This window comes from Zootoca vivipara, chromosome 1 (assembly GCF_963506605.1).
Source record: "Zootoca vivipara chromosome 1, rZooViv1.1, whole genome shotgun sequence".
NCBI classification, from domain to species: Eukaryota; Metazoa; Chordata; class Lepidosauria; order Squamata; family Lacertidae; genus Zootoca; species Zootoca vivipara.
In genome coordinates this window covers 90,156,604-90,176,730 of record NC_083276.1, presented here as the reverse complement: position 1 = coordinate 90,176,730, position 20,127 = coordinate 90,156,604, and the positions used below count along the sequence as shown (strand labels likewise).

At 43.0% G+C, this 20,127-nt stretch overlaps 1 long non-coding RNA gene and 1 other non-coding gene across 3 annotated transcripts in view; one reads left to right on the top strand and one right to left on the bottom strand.

Moving 5' to 3' along the window:
- The window catches only part of LOC132592649 (uncharacterized), a 75,362-nt gene that overhangs the window by 15,428 nt on the left and 39,807 nt on the right, over positions 1–20,127 (top strand). The gene's annotated exons all lie outside the window — the stretch shown is intronic.
- On the bottom strand, positions 5,174–5,247 carry TRNAK-UUU (transfer RNA lysine (anticodon UUU)). The gene has a single exon. It is a non-coding gene; the product is annotated as a tRNA-Lys (tRNA).

Genomic DNA, 20,127 nt, shown 5'->3' with positions numbered 1-20,127 from the left:
AGGGTTCAAGTTCCACTTGGCCATGAAGCTCACTGGGTGACCATGGACCACTCATAGTCTCTTAGGCTAACTCACATACTTCACAGGGTGCTTGCAAGGATAAAATGGATGGGAGGAGCTCTGTACGCCACCCTGAGCTCTTTGGAGGGAAAGGTGGGGTGTAAACATAATAAATAAAATAAATTGGTCTTCAGCTAGTGGTTCAGAATCCACTATGAGGCTACAACCTCTAGCCTACTCTAGTGTCCATCAGATTATTCTTCACTCAATTCTGCTATTATTTTGATACTCTAAAACTTAATCTGGTTCAGAGAAATATCAGGTGATGTGCTAAAATTACAAGATCAAAGTGGTATAAACAGAAAAAAATATGATTAACTTCTAAATTATGTAAGATAGTTCAGGACTAATAAAGGAATATGAGTATGAAGCTATACTGCTTGAATAAATGCTAAACTTACATAAACAATACACATTGGATTCTGCCTGACTGAGTCATACACACTGAAATAATAGACATGACTAATTTAAATTTATTAATTTATGTGAGCCTACTTTGTGTATAACAACTGGATCCAGCTCACTGTATGCTTTTAAAAAATTGTAAAATGGTATGCTCTATTGGGAGCCCAACTTGCTGAAATGCAGGGTATAAATATAATAACAACAGTATAAATATTATTTGTGATTACTAAAATTGAGAAGAAATGATCAAACATTCGAATAATTCACACAAAAGGTCATTTAATGCTTTTTTGCAGTCTTTTTATGTGGGGAAGAGTAGTTTCCCCTCCCACTTAGAGGTGCAGTAGCTGCTTGTTATCACTCAACAAGCCAGGAAAAGGCTGCAGGGTGCTAAAGATTGCAATGGGTGTTTGGTCGAGTCCTGGCACTGACTTCTAGCATCAGCCTAACGTACCTAATCCTCTAGCAGTCATTCTTTTACTGTCATAGTTTACAATCCCATGGGGCTGATATGGCATTAGGAAAACAAAAATAATTGGAAACTTGGTGCAGCTAGATTCTTTCCGAAGTTAAGGTGCAATAAATTGACATGCAGCCTGAGCCTATTAAAGTGTTTGCAAAAGTCAGTCTCACTTTGCTTAGTGGGACTTGCTTACATGGGATCATTCACAGAATTGCAAGCAACCTGGTGATATCGGCTGACTTTAAACTACCTTAAATCACACAGCAACTGATTTGAGGATCCTGGCAGTCGTTGACTCAGGTTGACAGATCAGCTACTCTTTAGTGCTACTGCTTCCCCTGAGCAGTGCCTGAAAACAAAACAAACAAAACAAAACAAAACAAAACAAAACACAAGGATCTCTCCATGTGGAGTTAAGAGACCACATTTTGTACTATCATGCCCATGGGATGTCATTTACCACTTGCCGTGTGTGTGTGTGTGTGTGTGTGAGGTCATAAGCTTTCATTCAGAGAAGAATGGTGGTTTATGTAGCATGCCAGCTAATGGCATTCCATCTACGGGGACTGCTGCTCCCCAGCCTGCACGCTTCACCTGTTGGCCCCTACTTTCAGGTGGGAGTTAAACTGTAACTCAAATAGTGTGCAGTGTTTAGTACAAGTGGGGCCTGCGGCTGTCTTTAGATTTCCCTGAGTTTTAGAAAAAGAAGTTCAAGCATTAAAAAAGAAAGAAAGAATAAACCCAGTTCTGGGAAAGTGCTGTATTGCCAGCATAAAAGGAACAGTGAAGTGGGTCATTGAATGACTTTGTAGCTAGAGCATCTGCTTTCCTCACTAAAGGTGGGCTGCTTCCTCCCTCAAACCTCACATCATGATGCACTGGTCAGGGAAGATGGGAATTGTAGTCCAAAACATCTGGAGGGCTGAAGTTTGGGGGTGCCTGCTCTTGAGCCTTCCAGATGCTGGACATGGCATAGGCATCTGGCCTCTGGCTCCCTGTGGTCTTGTTCCCAGGCTTTGCTGTGGTGTTTCTTGTGGAACTTCTTGTGATACTGACCTTGGACCATTTCTTGACCTTGCTTCTGGATCATGTTTGAACCTAAATTGATTTGCTGTCCTTCACCTTGGTTTGTTTGGTCTGCATTGCTCCAGAGGTTCTGCCTAAGTTGGCGAGTACTCTGGTGAGAGGCCTGTGGCTGGAACCTTAGCCCCTGAGTGCGCCCAGTGGAGTGTGGCAGTTGTGGAGAGATCCAAGGGCCAGGAAGAGAGGTCACATTTAGCCCCTGGCCACCCCAGGTTTATAGGAACATGGCTATAGAGAAGAGAGATCCTCAAAATATGGCAGAGATGTGGAGTAAAGATAACTTTGCCTTGCAATTTGTTCAAAGGTGGTTCCTAAGATCAGTTTTTCAGAGCAAGGTGGCTCTTCTGAACTTGCAAGTGTTTCAAGCTCCTGAAGGAGTATTTCACTCTGAAGCATGTAGAGCTGAAATAAAAGTCTTATACCAATAAGCACCAGATCCTATTCTCCTTTCTGTTTCGATTCTCCATAGTGCTTCTTCCTACATGCTATCATCCCTCAGAAATAGGCCATTGCAACAGGCTTCCATTACCAAATCAACAGAAAGATCAGCTGCAGGATGATGTGCAGTTGGGATGACCTTGCTATATACTGTATAGGGGAGGGTAGAGGAGACATGTGACTGGAAGAGGAAGAGAATTGAGCTGTTGTGTATTGCCAACACAAGCTCACCAAAAGTCAGTGTTGACCCTGAATGAAATTCACCTGTATGGCACCCAGTGAAAAGTATTTTGATGACTAAGGCTTGGATTGTGTGGGTTAATCTGTGTGATGTTAATTGTCCTTTCCAACCATATCTTTATGTGATCTCTCCCCTTAGTGACATATATATGTATAATGCTTTTTAACCATATCTGGATATGGCAGACAATCCTTTTTAACTCTCCTCTTTGAAAACAAATGTGGTTTAACAACATATTGCCTTCCAGGGTCTGATCCTCACAATCCTTAGTCTGCAGCACCACCTACTGTTCCTGTCTTGATGTGTCTCAGAATCCTATTTAACATACTGTATTACTAATTTTACACTGTAGTGGTGTGGTGCGTTAAACCACAGAGCCGCTCTGGTTCGCCAGAAGCGGCTTAGTCATGCTGGCCACATGACCCAGAAGCTGTACGCCAGCTCCCTTGGCCAATAAATCGAGATGAGCGCTGCAACCCCAGAGTCGTCTGCAACTGGACTTAATGATCAGGGGTCCCTTTACCTAAATTTTACATTACAGTATTCTTCCTTGTCTCCATCCAGCAACAGCACTACAGGGCAGCTGTTGCAAATGCAGGCTTAAAAGAGGGAAAGAAAGCAGGGGAAGGAAAGGAGTCTATTCATATCCTTCAACAAATTATGTGAGTTGGAGCCTCATTTGTATCTTTGGCAAGTGTGTATAACTTGCCAAAATAATTATTAAAATAATCCAAAAGTGGTATTCACATTCCCTACAATTTGTGTAGGAAATCTACATGACTCTTGTTTTTCTTGACTAACATTTGGCATATTCTCTCTCTTCCCTTTTTCTTTGTGTGTCTTATTATTGAGGAAGGGACATGTCTCCATTACCATTTGGATGGGGTCTAGTATAGTGATAAGCATAGTACAAGTAACTGATGATAATAGGACTCACATTTGCAAAATGACTAAATATATTATAAGGAATGTTTGCTGAGATGTTACCTGTAACTGAGCTGATCAGTCTAGGATCAATGCTCTTTTTGAATATTTTAATTTTGTCCTACTCAATGTTGTTGTGTCTTCAAGCCAGAATGTATTGTTTGTGAACAAATCAGTTCCATGCTATTGTTCAAAATCTGTTAGTGAGAACATACATGGGAAGGATTCTAAAGTTTGCAGATTTGCTCTTCGATTTAGTTTAGTGATATTTCCACAGCATTTACAAGATGTTCCTTATGAGGGAGGCTTTCTCTTCAATGGTGTCCACCAGTTAAATGCTAACCCATGTCAACGTTATGCTGGAAGGAGAGAGAAACCCTTTGTATTGACTTTGAGAAGACTGGATCTTAATTTACTGTCCTGTCTCATTCGCTGTGTGGCTGACAATTAGATGCTTTCAATCTTCTTGCCACCAGAGGGCCCTAAGGCAGAGCAGATTGCTCCTCTTTAAGCTGCCTATGTACTGTATTGCTCAGGTTAGCTGCTGCCCACTCTCAGATCTTAACATCAACTCAGTTCTTAAAACACCCTTGACCTCTGCAAAAGACTTCTCCCAAAAGTCATGTTAAGTGTAAGTCATCACATCACTGAACAATATAAACCACTCTACAGAGGCCCTTTAATAACTGAATTACTAGAAATACTAGCTTTATTATAGGGTTTTAAAAAATGTAGGTTTAATGCAGCAGTGGACAAATTGAAGTTCCAGATCCTGCCCCCCCCCTCTTGCCCCCATTAGAGACTGTCCTATTAGGTTGAGTGGGGCACTGCCCCACCAAGCTCAGTTTGCCCTCAGCAAACCTGCCTGCCTTCCTACTTATCAGTCTAGGGACAGAGTCCGAACGGGATCTAAATCCTCCAAATGTTTTCCATGGTTTTCTTTAAAATGGCATGTTTTTGACCTTTTTTTGACGGCACATTCTGCTTTGACCTCATTTGTCTAAACTGTGGCCTTTATTGAGCTACATTTCCAAGCAATGCCCTCAGCTGTTCTGGACGGGTGGTATTGTAATATCCCATCCGCAGATAGACTCTGTATTTGTGGGCAACCACAAGTAAAAGATATTCATCATGATTTGCTACATTGCCCACTATACACAGAGCCTAGGAGATGCTTTCTATATTCTTGTTTGTTCAGGAAAGCAGTCTCTCCTCGAAGGAGAGGGTTCTATGGCTGCTGAGTCATTCTAACACCTCAGTAAATCAATTGATTTATATGCTGTCTTTCATCTTCCAGGGTAGTTAACAAAACCACCCCCTATAGGGAGGCAGAGCTAACCACACTACAGGGCTTGCCAGCCTACATAGGCCTACAGTTGATTTTAGCTCTCTGCTAAGACAACAACTTCCTACAGCTCACATTGGGAGAAAGCTTCAGGCAGGGCTACCTGGAACTATCCAAGGTTCTTTCCTGTTCTCTCTGTTAGAAAGTTTCTGGTTTGTTTAGAATTGTAGAACTGGAAGGGACCACAAGGAATCTTTGCAATGCAGGAATCTTTTGCCCAGTGTGGGGCTTGAACCCACAACCCTGAGATTAAAAGTCTCATGCTCTACTGACTGAGCTATTCCAGACCTTGCTTATTGTGACTTGAGTTTGTCTTTCTTCACCTGTTTTGACAACTTCCTTGGATGCTACCTGTTTCCTCTGTGAGCCTAGCAAAGTTTTATAGCTGTAGCGCTACAATAATAATAAAAAAGCCACCTCCCTGTTTACCAGGGCCCACCTGTCTTACTAACCAATGGTTCGGGCACTTGAAAGTCATTCTCAACCAATGACTGGAAATACATGGGCAGATTAATATGGGGGAAGGCATTCTTTCAAAGACTTAAAAAGCGCCACATAGCTGGGGACCCAAGTAAGTGCCATCACTTTGAAAAGAGCTCAGAAATAGATTACAAACCAGTGCAGTAAATTGTATTTTGCAATTTGCCAGTTTTGCATGACCACTGTGTTCACCTGACTACTTTGAAAGCCACTTGTTTGTGCTATTCTACCAAATGAACCCTACTGGTCTGTGTCTCCCGATTTCTAACCAGGTGAGGAATCTTGTGTTAAAATCCTCCTCAGCACTTGGTAGGATGATACAGCTGACCTAACAATTGCATGTTATGTACCAGGGTAGGTTGGGTGCTGATTAAATGCTTGTTTATGTTCCGCCCATTGTAGCTGCCGTGGCCAAAAGCTGAGGAAGATAGAGGTTAACAGAAACAGTGGAGCACGGTCACGGTTCTCTGTTCTAGCCCTTCCATTTGTGATATAGAGGTCTAATAGTAAGTATAGAAGCCCCGCTCTCTCACAGAAGTTGTGCCTCTGTGTCACTTTTGATGCATCCCATGGAACTATTCAGTGAATCCCAAGCTTGCTGGCCTCACACCTCCACCAAGTCCTGAATGGTTTCATGTCACGGAATGATTTGATTAATGAAGTCAAGCCATGGCAGAAATCTGTTCAGACGCAGCTTCTCTGTTGGCAAATGGCTCGAAAGGCCGCAGGAAAGAGCGGAGTTACAGCAGCTGGGAGGGAAAAGGAGCATATGCCCTGACATCTGTGGAAGCCACAATCAGGGGTTTGAGTGCCCTCTTTCCAATACAGGTTAACCCCCTGCTTTCTTGCAGGCTTCAGCAGAATGATGACTGTGTTATCCCCCTTTCATGCAGGGAAAGAGGGAGAAATAGTCTCAATCGTTTAGGAAAGCCACATAGACCAGAATTTTTGCCTTGGACACTTTCCGTTCCAATCAAATAAACAAATCCTGCAGCCTGAAAAAAGGTGAAGACAAAAAATGCTGTTCTTGGTTGCCCGCCAGGTTTTGATTTGGGCATGGTTTAGTATTTAAGTGCCCCTACATGTAGTTGTTGAAGACAGATGTGGAAGGAAAATAGGTTGAAGGCACCTGCAAAGACTTACACAAAATGAGACATAGTTGCTGCTTTCCAGGGAGCTTGATATATTGTATGGGTGGGAGATCACATTAAGCTTTAGATCAGGAAAATGTATCATACTGTGATTCAAAAACACCAGAAGTACTCATTCCAAAGCTGCTGGCCCAGATGGCATGCTGGGAATAGTGGCAAAAAATTTTGCCGATCAATTAGCAGGGGTCTTGACGAGGATTTTTAACATCTCTCTGCAAACCGCTTGTGTTCCATCATGTTTGAAAACCCACCACCAAAGAAAACTTTGATAAACACCAGTTCGCCTACAGGAGAAATAGGTCAACAGCTGATGCCATTGCTACAGCTTTTCACCTTGCAGTGAGTCATCTGGAGAGACCAGGGAATTATGTCAGAATGCTGTTTATTGATTATAGCTCGGCTTTCAATACCATCCTTTCCATTCTCATCGGAAAGTTAAGGGACCTGGACCTTTCTTCTAACATCTGTGATTGGATTAAAGACTTTCTGAGAGATCGGACACAAAGAGTGAGGATTGGACCTGTTACATCTACCTCCCTGAAGCTCAGCACTGGCACTTCACAGGGATGCGTGCTAAGTCTATACCTGTATTCGTTGTATACATATGATTGCATTTCATCTGACCCATCTACTGCAATTATTAAGTTTGCTGATAACACCACCATAATGAGTTTAATTACAGGCAGAGACGAATCTGCGTACAGGGGGGAGGTTCAAAAGGTATCCACATAGTGCTCAGAGAACAATCTGCACCTAAACATTGGCAAGACAAAGGAGATGGTGTTGGACTTTTGGAGGAAGAGAGGGGAGCTAGCCCCGTTGTATATCGGGGGGGGGGGCTGTGTGGAGAGAGTCTCTTCCTTTAAATACCTGGGAATCCATCTTAGTGAAGACCTAACTTGGAAGGTCAATACAGCCCAGGTGGTTAGGAAGGCCAACAGAGACTTCATTTCCTTGTGCAAAAGAACAAGGTTGGACAGCAACTGATTATTTCCTTCTATCGGTCTACAATAGAAAGTGTTCTCTCATACTGCATTACGGTGTGGTATGCTGGTTTGACAGCCATGGACAAAGAGTCCCTACGGAGGGTGGTGAAGACAGCACACGATATCGTGGGCTGTCCCCTGAGTCCGCTAGATGTTATCGCGGGAGACTGTTGCCTCAGAAGAGTGAGGAACACTCTCAGGGATGACTCACACCCTGGCCAGCACCTTTTTAATCCCCTGGCCTCAGGCAGGAGATATAGAAGCATGATAAGCCGCACCAACAAGTTAAAGAACAGTTTCTACCCATGGGCCGTGAGGTTGCTGAATGGAAGACAGTATCATTGGTGGTCATACAACAGCACACAGCGTGTAACAAGGACTGAGAGATTTTGTGTGTGGGGGGGCGCTTATTTAATCTCACTGTAAACAACTGGTACAGGGACAATAAAGTATTTCTATTTCTATTTGTCAAGGGACCAAAGCCAATGGTAGGTTTTGGCTTTTGCTTTCTACGTAGAACATCAGAGCAAGGAGAAGGTGAGCCTGATCCCACCCATTGGCCTGGGAAGTAGCAGCTACAAGGACCCTGTCTCCCCTGCCCCAGCCTATCAGAAGTAATTATTGGCTCCAATTGCCAGTTACCTGCAGACTGACTATCACATCACTTGCATTAAATCTGTAGCATTATGAAGAATGGTTCTGCTTTGTGGCATTGACTTGGACTACAGGCTTTCAAATTAATTTAACAAGCCATGAGCCCATAGCAAAGGAATCAAATACAATCAAATACAGATATAGCTAGATGGTTGGTTAAACAAAATGCATTCCGAAAGTTTACAACTATACAAATAAGAGAGTTAATAACTGTCCTTGATCACAAGTAAAACATATGAACGAGTGGGCTTTCTTTAAAAGGTAAAGGGTCCAGTTGTGACCGACTCTGGGGTTGCGGCGCTCATCTCGCATTATTGGCCAAGGGCGTACAGCTTCCAGGTCATGTGGCCAGCATGACAAAGCCGCTTCTGGCGAACCAGAGCAGTATACGAAAATGCCGTTTACCTTCCCGCTGTACTGGTACCTATTTATCTACTTGCACTTTGACGTGCTTTCGAACTGCTAGGTTGGCAGGAGCTGGGACCGAGCAATGGGAGCTCACCCCGTCATGGGGATTCGAACCGCCAACCTGATCGGCAAGCCCTAGGCTCTGTGGTTTAACCCACAGCACCACCTGCATTCCTAGTAAAGAAAGTAAAGGGCATTCTTTACTAGGCATTAAATGGGTTAGTCAGATGGTAGATTTAATTCTAATTGCCCCAGCTAATTTTTTTTTGCCATGTTTGCTGTTACCTGGTAATCTTGGTCTGCAAGAAGGGAGGACACTGTGGCAGTGGATGAACGACCTGGTATGGATGATAGAAGAGGCGTAATAACCTTGTTACGCAGATCTTTATAAAGAGAGCAAGCTAGGAGTACATGTGCTGCAGATTTGATACTGCCGTCTCCACATGGACATAATTGTTTTTCAAGCGGAATTTGACAGAAGTGACCCTCGAGTACCGAAGACGGCAGAACGAGTTATTTATGGAACATTTATTGTACATCCATAGAAATGGTAAAATAAAAAATTCCTTCAGTAGCACCTTAAAGACCAACTAAGTTTTTATTTTGGTATGAGCTTTCATGTGCGTGCATGCACACTTCGTCAGATACACTGAAACAGAAATAGAAATGGTGTTATGCTTTCTAGAATTTGTAGGAACAGTTTTAATTGCTTTTAGAACTTGCAGCTTTTTGTATCTCATTTCTATTTTGTACATTGCTTCTGGGCTTTCAGGCAGTAAAGTAGTTTTATAAATTTATAAAATAAATAAAATATATTCTGCCTGCAAGCATAAGAACATAAGAAGAGCCTGCTGGATCAGGCCAGTGGCACATGTGGAAGCTTTGGGTTGGTGTCTGAATGCAGTGGTGGACTGGATGAGGGCCAATGAACTATGCTTGAATCCTGGGGTCGTTAAGCACTTCTAAGCCCCACTGATTTCAGTGTGAGAGAATTAAGCACACAATTCCCTCTCTGTTATTGAAATAGTTGAGGCTCCCCAGTTACTTGACTTTGGGCTTGATCACGTCCCCCGCTTTTTTATGACATGGAAAAGCTAACCATTTTACATTTACAGAAATATGGGTTGTTGCTTCTTCAGTTTAAGAGTGCTCATTATGATGCAACCTGAGAGCTCTGATACTGGGCTTTGTGTGTGTCTTCTCTGAGATGTTTGATCTGATCTCCTGTGGTTTTGTCAAAGGAGACAAACCACAAAGCAGTGCTAGACCAGTCAGGTCTATGCGAATATGGTTAGCCTCCATAGCAACATTAGAAAAATGTAGTACCTTTCCCTCTCCCCTTTCAGAAACATTTTGTGAGATTAGATGAAGTGACAAATTTGGGAGCTAGTGACTTTGGGCAATTGACAACCTTTCAAGAGTCCACTGAGAGGCTGTATTATTATTATCCCCCCCCCCAAGTGTTTGGAAACTTTCTTGATTAACTAAGATCTTAATGCCTTAATCATGAAAAACATAGGCTCATGTTGTATTGCTATGCTGCGTAAGCACCTTCCATAATTACCTGAGCCCTGACTTATTTTTAATTATATTAGAATTAGCATGCAAAGAATGCTATCTAAGATAGGTCTAAACAGTTATTTGAGCGCGTACTACTTTGATGTGTTGGGAAAGAGATTAGAGCTTGTTTGATAATTACTCAGTCACATGTGGCTAAAAATTCATTACGAACACAGTTAATTAAGCTGTCAACAAAGCTTTGGTCTCCAACAAGCAGTGAATATTCTGTGGGGTTACCCCCTGCTCTCCTGTGGATGATATGGAGTCTGCCATTGAGAAATGGACATGTGGACACAAGAACACCTTAGAAAAGACCAATCCAATAGCCCTCCAGTGGTTATCAACTCTGAAGAAAAAGACAAGGCAATCACACTGAAATGCATTGGAATATCAGATGAACTCCCTATCTGTAGACCCAGGCAACAAAACAGGGAGAAGATTACGTATCAAATCCTTGATATGCATTTGTCCTTGATATTAAATTTATATCCCACCCTTCCTCTCAAAGAAGACCAGGGTGACAAACAAGTACTGTAATGAAACAATAAAAAATATATTTAAAACAAAGTCCTAAAAACATTGTAAAAACAATTCCAAAAACAGGTGTGGATGGGGGAAAATATATTCATTTAGGACATGCTTCTGGCAAGATCTTGCAAGAGTTCATGAGATCTCACTGGAAGCCACTGCTGTAAGATCCCAATAAATGAGGCTTTTGGTTTGGGCAGGTGGCCTGGCACCTTCCCATTTCACCTCAGGCAGAGAAACGGGCCGGGCCAGCCCTGCTTAAACCAATATGGCTGCTCCATCATTATTGCTGTTAAAGATGTGAGTAACAAAAGAAAGAGGAAACTTTGCATTTCAACTCATCCACCAGTGCCATTGCTCTGCAGTCATTTTTTTGTTTTTTAAAGAGGCAAAATTCCCTTTTCCTTGTTTAATTTTAGAAAGCAACTTTATGGAGTCAATATACTTGGCAGTTAAAATAGGCCTGACTCCTGCAGAACATTTGGTAGGCATTTCCACCCCCACTGTTCAGCCCAGACACTGAGGTCTACCTCCAAAGGCCTTCTGATAGTTGCCTCACTGCTAGAAGTGAAGTTACAGAGAACCAGGCAGAGGGCCTTCTCGGTAGTTGTGCCCTGTGGGATACCCTTCCATCAGATTCCAAACAGATACACAACTATATGACTTTTAGAAGACATTTGGAGGCAGCCTTGTACAGGGAAGTTTTTAATGTTTGAGGTTTTATTGTGTTTTTAATATTTTGTTGGAAGCTGCCCAGAGTGTTTGGGACAACCCAGCCAGATGGGTGGGGTTTATTTATTATTAATAATACAGTCCCAATGATACTTTTTTTTGGCAGGGAGAGTTCCTTGGCAACTCACAGATGGGCAGCGGGGAGTCAAGTGTAATAACTCTGTATCTTCCATTTAATACACAGCATCATGTACTTCACTTTGATTATCCACGACAACCTCAAAGCCTTTTTTCAATCAACTCCAGCTTTATGCCATACGTAACCACCGTTGTTGGTCTTTTTTTTGGAATACCTCCCAATAGTCTCAAACTCCGCATGCATGTTTGTATTTGACTGCCTCCCACTGTTTATCACTGTTTTTAAAATATATATTTTGCAGAGAGCCCCAGAGTGAGCTTGGGTTTAGACCATCAAAAAAGCAATACCTCCAGTGACTCGTTTACATTTCAAAGTCTCCTTTTTTTTGGTACCTGACAATTAGCATACACTCTCTGTAGAAAGCAAGTCCATTAAGGGAAGTGTGTGTGTGGGGGGGGGGGAGGACTGGGCTCCAAGCCAATCTCCCTTTCTAAATATTTTTAAGTGCATGATTAATACACTTCCCTAGCTCCTGTCTGGGACTGCAGAGGGAGGTCAGGGAGCAGGTAAATGAAAGAAAATGGCTTCATTCGGCATTGACTAAGCTATTAATCATTGCCCATTTTCAATAAATCACAGCAGATGGCAGAAACAGGCAGGCACTCATGGGAAATGACACACCATGTGCATGATGGGAAGCATGGATTTTAGCAGACACCAGCAAAGGGAAGAGGTCACTTTTGCACACATGCCATGTCCTGCGGAGCAGTGCCTGTGTTCCGCACCTGTGCTTTGCCTCAGCATGACAGCTATCTTCCACAAGGCAAATCTTCAGATGTTTATGGGAGCCCATGAAAATTCCCTGCATTGCCTCCCCCACTGTGCTGCTTCTCAGCACTGTTTCTCATTGCATCACAAATCCTGGCAGCCTGACCCTGTAAAATGAAGCAGGCATCAGATGGAAAGGGTTGCAAATTGGTTTGGTATCTCCATTGCCTGCAGTAGACAGAACTAGACCTGTAAACATGTGCATGGTTATGTGTGTAGGGCAGTATAAACATAAAGAAAATAGTTCTGTTCTGAGAGAAACACGCTGTACTCATTTCCCACTCAGCTGATACTATTGACCATCTCTCCCTCCTCAAGAGGTAGTGCCTTTGTACTGAGAGGAGTATCTCCAACAGCATGGAAAGTATGCATTAACATCCATAACCAGATCCAGTTTTGGAGGTTTGAGGTGGGATAATTTTGAACTTTGCATGATTCTTTACGAGAATAAGATAACACCAAAACCAGCAGAGATCCTCTCCTCTTGTGCAGGTTGCAGATGAGGAGGCAATGCAGTGGTAATCACAGTGGTACCTTAATCCGTTCCGGATGTCTGTTCTTAAACCAAAGCGTGCTTTCCCATAGCAGCGGGGGACTCAATTTACACTCAACAGGAAGTGGAACATGTTTGCGTCACAAGTTAAACAATTTCAGTTTTTTTAAAAGTATTGTGGTTTTTTATCATGTTTTTAGATTCCACTTATTTTTGTTTACTATTTTGAGATTTCTGGGAAAGTGATTGATGCATTTTTATATAAACAGAAGTGTGCACTGCTGAAACTTTAACTACAGTATTATCCAAATGTAGCATTTTTGATCTCGTGGGCGGAAATGCTGGATAATGTGTTTCTTTCAGGCTTCCTGTCACTTTCCATGTCCATGTTCTGGAGCATGTGTGTACCTCATTGGAAGCTGAAACCTATTCCTTAGTTACTCTAAGGACTCCTGTTTCTGTCACTAGAGTTCAGACTAGCTCTCTGTCCCACAACATGCTTGTTGTTCTCTAATCTTGACCTTTTTCATATACTTGGCGCATTGCCATTGCAGCCTTCTCTGTCTGATGTTTAATTGCTAGTTTCTGACTTGCACTATCCCTAGAGCAAGAGTCACCAACCTTTCTGGGCTGTGGGCATATTTAGAATTTTGAGCGAGCGTCATAGCTGCCACCTAGGAATATAGGAGGAATATGTCTCATCTGACTGTTGGCATTTCACCCCTCCCATTGCAAGAATTGCCTGATCTTTGTTTTACCCTCATGTTATGCGAAAGGAGGGGGTGGAAGCTGCTCTTTGGTTCTTCCTTCTCTTGCCTGAAAACCTTTCGCTCTTATCTATGTAGAGATAAGATGGCTGCATGAGAGCTGCTCCTCTCATGTATGTCTGTAGTGATTTGTAGTGAGTGTTAGAAATAAATTAGGTATGCTTCAAAAAACCTCCGCAGCTTCCCTTCCGTTACTCTGCTGCGTTTGAGGTGCTCACAATGAGCAGGTGTGAGCCCATTGCACCAGGACCTGTCTCCGTTCCTGTGATCGGAAGGTTGGTGAAGGTACTCCAGTCTCCTAGCCCATGCTTGTGCTTAAGATGTGGGCTGAACAGGGCGTAATGACACTGACAGCCACAAAAAACAGAGCCTGTCATTAGCCCAGTCTTGTGGGATGCTCTGCCAATAGAGATTCAGCATGTGCCTTCTGTTTTAACCTTTAAATGCCTGCTGGTGTGAAGTATATATAGGTAATGAAGACCTAAGCAATTATCTTTCTCTTGTAAGTCCTTTAAAAAAAAGTTATACAGGTTATACATATTATCCTATGTACATTTCTAAATAAAATGCCATGTATATATTACTAACTGGTGCTTTTCTCCCCTCTCCCTCACCTTCTTGTCATCAGATACAGTCCATTGTCCTAGAATTTCAACTTATTTTGCTGTGGTATCTTTTGCGAGCTTTGCAGGGCATCTCCTTCTTTTGGTTGCTGGAGGCATCATATCTGCACATTCACATTCAACCCCTCTCCAGTTGCTACTTCACTAGCTTTTAGAGGGTATTTCTTGTAAAAATTAGGAAAGTCCATACTTGATTTGTGTTCTTGGGTTGCGTCAGCACTAGGGCTGGGCGATATCTGGTTTTCAACATTGTGATATAGCATCAGCTAAACATCACAATATACCGTACTGATGGTTGAAATAAGGATGGAGCTATGTAGAGACATTGGCTGGCTTCACGGTTTCCCCCACATTGTGATTTTTGCATAGTGCGCGTGCGCGCGCACACACACACGATATATGGCCAGATCAGAAATTACAAAATTGATATCACATATGAGTTTCAAACTGGTTTTGGACAATATAGAGATATATCGCCCAACCCTACTCAGCACTGGAAAACACTGGATCTGTCATTCTTATTGTCAATGGAGACAGGTGTGGTCTATGATTAGAAGATGGCTGTGATGGTGATGGGGTACCCATGAAAAAGAATTATGCAGTTTCAAGATCCATTTTACTGGATCTAACATATGTATCTACACCTGACGTCTGTGGAATTCCACTCCCCCACACCCCACTTCAATGTTTACTGGTTCCATAGCGTTTGGTCTGAGACTCTGGCTAAAGTAAATACTGGCACCTTGAATGTTTTGGGCTGGAGGATTCTGCATCTTTTGCAGTTCTCACTATACCTTAGGGCAGGGTGCTGGGGATTGAATTTGGGACCTTCCACAAGGCAGATGCTCTACCATTGAGCTGCAGCCTTTCCCTAATGCATCTTAAAGGTAAAGGTAAAGGGACCCCTGACCATTAGGTCCAGTCGTGACCGACTCTGGGGTTGTGGTGCTCATCTTGCATTATTGGCCGAGGGACCCGGCGTACAGCTTCCGGGTCATGTGGCCAGCATGACAAAGTCGCTTCTGGCAAACCAGAGCAGCGCATGGAAACGCCGTTTACCTTCCCGCTGTAGTGGTACCTATTTATCTACTTGCACTTTGACGTGCTTTCGAACTGCTAGGTTGGCAGGAGCTGGGACTGAGCAACGGGAGCTCACACTGTTGTGGGGATTCGAACCGCTGACCTTCTGATCAGCAAGACCTAGGCTCTGTGGTTTAACCCACAGTGCCACCTGCGTCCTTCTAATGCATCTTAACATTTGTTTCAATATGCAACCCTTCATTATTAATTTTTGATATGCAGCCATGATCTAAAATTTCAAATATAATTCCATGATTGCCTGTCTATGACATGGATACACACAGTACTCTCTCTCTCTCTCTCTCTCTCTCTCTCTCTCTCTCTCTCTCTCTCTCTCTCTCTCACACACACACACACACACACACACACACACCTCTTGGCTTTGCATTTTTACTGGAGCATATGGTATTCATTACTCTCAACCTTCTTTTACTTCTATAATTATGCCATGATGGGAGTTCCTGTCAAAGCCATAAAGAAAATCCTATTTCCACCCCCTATAAAACTAACAACCACCAGTTTACAGGCATGCCAAGACTGCAAAGAGAATGCCTTACAGCCCTATCATTAACCCTTTGGGTAAATGACCTCCAGCCGCTGCCTCTAGGTTTACAGTCTGGGGACGTTCAGTTATTGCTAGTGATAGGACATGACTGCTTGTAGAAAGAAGAGCTGCGCTGGCAGGTTACCAGGAACCCCTAAACAACTGTACAAAATGAAGCAGACAGAATAATACATACTGCATGCTTAGTGTATTTACTCATAAGTGCTGTACAGAGTGAACACAGACCTCACATTGACCTGCCTCAGCAATGGAGCTCTCTCTCTCAGGGGTGGCCGGCGGTAGTTGTTTAGTGGGGGGAAATGGCTGGCAATTCAGGGCAGAGTTCAGGGCAGGAAATTAAGTTTGCTGTATCTTTCAGGAGGTTTTTTCTTTTCTTTTCTTAATGCAGGATTTTATGGCCTGGGTGGGATTTGGGCCAGAACCCCAGAGGTCATGTAGGCACACCTCAACAAAAAAGTTTTTGAGAATTTTCTGCACCACTGTTTGCCCCCCCCCCCGGCACGTGGGATTGGTTCATCAGGGACTTTGACTCTGATCTGCAGTAATCCTCAGCAGTGCTTGGAGACCCCTCTGGGATCATGACCTAGCCTGCAGAAGGCTTCAGCCTGACAATTTTGGAATTGCGACATCTTCCTGTTGCCCAGGATTTCCAGACGCAGCCGAAACCATTTTGCTGAATGAGTCCACATCCATGGCATACATTTAAAGCACATGGCACCTTCCAACATATCCTGTTAACTGTAGTTCATCCCTCCCAGAGCTATGTTCCTCAGGATTCTTTGAAGGAAATCCTGTACTTTAAATGTATGGGTGGATGTGACGTGGCTGAGTCAGGGCAGCAAATGGTGCCCCCACTCACAAAGTCACGGTGTGTAGTACATGAGCAGGCTTGACTTGAAAGGAACATTTTATTTCAAAGTATTAGGGGGAGCAAACATCATTCCATTTTCCTTCTTGGTCTTTCAATAAATCTCTATATGTAGGCCACTTTCCCTTTTTGCCAAGCGGTTTGAATAACGAAGCTTCTATTGGTGATAGCCACCAAGGTGTTTTTTGTTCTATTAAATCTTTATACCTTTCCCACACTCTCATTAATGATTTCCTAATTATATGGTTATAGAATCCGTTATGTACTTTCCCTTTCCCATACCATAAGTATGCATACCATCCGTATCTATTGTCATGTCCTTCCAAATCTAATGCTTCTTCCTTTTCCAGTTTTATCCAGTCCCTAATCCAAACCAAACATGCAGCATTGTAATATAATTTAAGGTCTGGGAGGGCGAAGCCTCCTCTTTATTTTGTATCTGTAACTATCTTACGTTTGATCCTTTGCCTTTTGCTCCCCCAGACAAATTTGGAAATATCCTTTTGCCATCTTTTGAGGCAGTCATCCTTAACTAGGTCACTAGATTTTGATGAACTCTGCTGTTGTGTGTTTCTGCTGGACTGGTGTGATTTTTAGCTGTATTTGTTTTTGGTTGCATTGTTCTTCGATGTGGTAAAGCTGCTATGAGAATGAGCCTCGATGGAATGATAAGGCAGAGCCAATAGAGACATGTTGTAAAGGATGGCACAGCCGAATGCACAAACACTGTTTCACAGTGACCATGGTATGAATAGTAGTCAACTTACATTCCCAGAACTTTATGGGGCACTGCTCTCAAGTACCTCTTTTGGTGAGGAAAAACTCATCAGGGCCAGCCCTACCATTAGGTAGACTAAAGTGGCCAGATTAGAGGGCTAAACACAAAAGGCAGCAAACTGGCAATTATTATTTTGTTCATTATGTGTACCAGGCACTAAAATGTCTGCTTCAGGCCCAGTTCAGATGGAGCAAAATCCTCCACACCAGCCAAACTCTTGCAACTAACAATGGTGTAATATTAGAATAGACACCTTCACTCTTTCTAAGCCCAGAGAGGTGGACCTACTGCCATCTCAAGAAAGTCACCTTCCTCAGCTCACCCATGCAGTCTGAACACTTCCACAATCAATGATTATTTATGAGAGTTGAGCTGTCTCAGGATTGTCTGAACAGATATTTAGATATTACATGGCCAGGGGGGAAATTGGGCATGGTGGATGCAGCTCTTGGAGGCTCTTTTGTGACATGAGTGTGATGTGACCTGTTCTTTGCAAATTTTGGAAAGTAATCGGAAAGTTTTCTGTAGTTTTAGCATAAAGTTAAAAATGGCATATCGCCACAAGGTGGCACTAAGAAGCTTATTTGAAGATACTTTTTCTCCTACTGCTTTAGACACAAGTAAGGGAATAAAGGCAACAGCACCCCATTCATTCTGGTCACTGTCCCTTCAGTCATACATGGGATGCTAGAGGCAGTTATGTCGTGTTAAGCAAGCAAGCAGCTCAGGTTTGGGCAGCAAGGAAGTGAAAAGAGATGGTTGCTGTCCTGGAATATTTAATAGTACTCGGTATTTAATAGAACTCAGGGTCATACAGTGAAGCTGAATATAGGAAGCTTCAGGACAGACGAAAGAAAGTACTTCACACAGCACACATTTAAACTATAGAATTTGTGTGCATGAGATGTAGTGATGGCCACCAACCTGGATGGCTTTAAAAGAGGATAAGACAAATTTGTGCAAGATAAGGCTATCGGTGACTACTACCCACGATGTCCGTGTTCTGCTACCACTGTTGGAGGCAGTATGCCTCTGAATACCAGTTGCTGGAAATCACAAGTGGGGAGAGTGCTGCTGTATTCAAATCCTGCTTGCAGGCTTCAGGTTGTCCACTGTAAGAAAAGGATGCTGGACTAGATGGGCCATTGGCCTGACCCAGCAGGTCTTGTTGTGTTCTTAACATTTTCAGTACACACATTTGCCTGAAGATGCAAAAAAAGGTGGTTAACCTGTGATCTTTCAGATATAGTTGGACTCCAGTTCCCATTAGCTACAGCCAGCATGACCAATATTCAGGGCTGATGGGAGTTGTAGTCCAATTGCATCTGGAGTCGATTATTCAATATTTAGATGGAATGTTCTTAACCGTAACATGTGTTTCTGGTAACATAGGAAAGTGCTTTATACTGAATCAGGCCATCCAGCTCAATATTTTCTATACTGACTGACAGTGGATCTCCAGGCTTTCAGAAGGACGTCTTTATCTACATTACCTGGAGATGCCAAGGATTGAAACTGGGACATGCAAAGTAGGAGCTCTCTGCCACTGAGTTACGGTTCCTCTTTGGTTGTTCAGAGTGTATGAACTTGAGACACCCACATGCAAAAATATATTGCTCATGATTCTTTGACTGGAGGGCAAACCACCTCTGCAGCAGCACTGCACTCGTTTTGAAGTGCACAACATATGGCAGGGGAACATTGTGCCTATGGAAATGAAATGCCAGGTTCTGTTAGCCAGCCCAAATGGGTTGCCTTGGGTGGAATGCTTTGTGGATTTCATCAGCCTGCAGAAGGCAGAGCAATGGATCTGCTCTTGTTTTCCACATGGGGATCATTCTGGAGGAGATTCCATGGGGAGCAACTGTTTGTCATATGCATCATCCCTACTGCAGGGGGAAAACGATGGCAGGAATGTGGGCATCAGCATCTCGCTACCATGCAGTTCTAATCTTCTTACTTGGCTAAACTGTCATGCCAGCAGCAGTTTCTGTCTGCAATATCAACTCTTTATGCAGCCATTAAAAGAGGCAGGTTGCTCATTTGTCTTGTCACCTGTGAGTATTTTACGGTCTTTTCTGAGTCGTCTCAGTAAATGCTGTGGAACTAGGCTTTGCCTCTTAATTGCACATGCATTATAAATACTTTGCGTGTGTGTGTGCACACGCGCGCGCGCACACACACACACACACACACACTTTGCAAAGAGTGACTGCAAACTCAAACGGTTTCCAGATTCCTGAAGACGTAACACCTATGGCTTCACTCATGGTGCATAATGGCATTACATCCAACTTGCTCATTTTGCATGCTTCATTGCATTTATAATTTCCCCCTGAAATTAACTTCTTTCCCTCGACTGCTTCACTTCCATTTTCACTTTATAAAGCAATTTGCAGTTTCAAAATGGTTTTGATTGTTTTGCTTACAGAACGGTCATTGGGGGGCAGGCTGGGGTGATGATCAAAAGATGTATCAGATTTGCTGTGTCTCTACCTAACACTGCTCATTTATCCAGTCCTTTATTTCCTCACTGGCAAAACTGGCCCTTGTTTCAAAAGGGTGGTACAATCAAATTGGCATTCAGA